At 40.9% G+C, this 1228-nt stretch overlaps 1 non-coding gene across 1 annotated transcript; it reads right to left on the reverse strand.

The window, feature by feature from the left end:
* Positions 1 to 942: 942 nt before the first annotated feature.
* trnap-agg (transfer RNA proline (anticodon AGG)) lies at positions 943 to 1014 on the reverse strand. The gene has a single exon. It is a non-coding gene; the product is annotated as a tRNA-Pro (tRNA).
* Positions 1015 to 1228: the final 214 nt, after the last annotated feature.

The raw sequence follows: 1228 nt of genomic DNA on the forward strand, positions 1-1228 counted from the left end.
ATGTCTAACGAAATGCTTGGAAAAACAACCATGCCTTTAACTCCAGCAAGCCATCTCCTCAGGTCTCTTGAAAAGTCTGTTAGACAGCTGCAGCTCATGAACAAAAACACTGCAAGAGTTCTGACATAGACCACAAAGGCTGAAAACAAGCCTCCAGTTGTGCTCTCAGTGTCACTGAACTGGTTTTAAAATAGTCCTGCTCATTTACACACTGGTTTAGAGTAAAAATACATGCCATAGTTTCTTTCCCATATTTCCAACCCCAAAATTGTTGAGAATGTTTTGTTTTCCTCTCAGACAAAACATGGTGAATAAGAAATTATTGACTCTTGCTATTTTTAAACTGAGACAGAAATATATTATGTCTGCTGCAATATTTCCTACTGTGGGCACATGAATGTCATGGATTAATGAAAGGAGTGTGTGAAATATGTATATAGTGGTTAAGGAAGTGTGAATGTGATGGCCATTTTATCTTGAAGAAACAAATCCCTCCATTTCACAAAACACACAATGACATTGTGGGTGAAGCTGAAGACAACCATTCTTTCTTCTTGAATGATTATAGTGCTGTAGTGGTTTTCTGCAGCATAAGAAACTTGTAACATGAAGTCTTTAACTTGACTCAGCTCGGTCTTTAGGGATTTCCATTAGGTGGTAGTACCTGTTACCGGGTATTTCTAGTACCTGCTCAGTAAGGTTTCCAAGTCACTCTCAAAATGTGACATGTACAGATTGCATGTCAGGGCCTGTGCACTCAATGGCATCACTCAATGAGTCATGAGAGTGACTCCTTAATAAAATCAACAGCACCGATGTTGAATGACACATTGGTGTCACAGATCAGATTGAAAGGTTTGGCAAACTACAAATGTACGATGACCCAGAATGAATTGAACTTGCCAAAGGCTTCCATGAAGCTACGAGATTGTGATGTGAAGGGGGCTCGTCCGGGATTTGAACCCGGGACCTCTCGCACCCTAAGCGAGAATCATACGCCTAGACCAACGAGCCACAGAAAGCCTGCACTCACGTCTGGAACTCTGAAAGTATAGAATTAAATCGGCCTTCAAATTCAAGCAAGAACGTTTTTAAGCCCTCTTCACTATCCATTTTTTAAAATGTCAGGCCTTTAGTACTAACAAGCTCCAACAGGGATGATTCCAGAGAGACTGCACACAATGAATGAGAAAAAAAGGGTTCCCAGTCATCCAGGTCATGGTAGTCT

This window comes from Oreochromis niloticus, linkage group LG1, assembly GCF_001858045.2.
Source record: "Oreochromis niloticus isolate F11D_XX linkage group LG1, O_niloticus_UMD_NMBU, whole genome shotgun sequence".
Lineage (NCBI taxonomy): Eukaryota > Metazoa > Chordata > Actinopteri > Cichliformes > Cichlidae > Oreochromis > Oreochromis niloticus.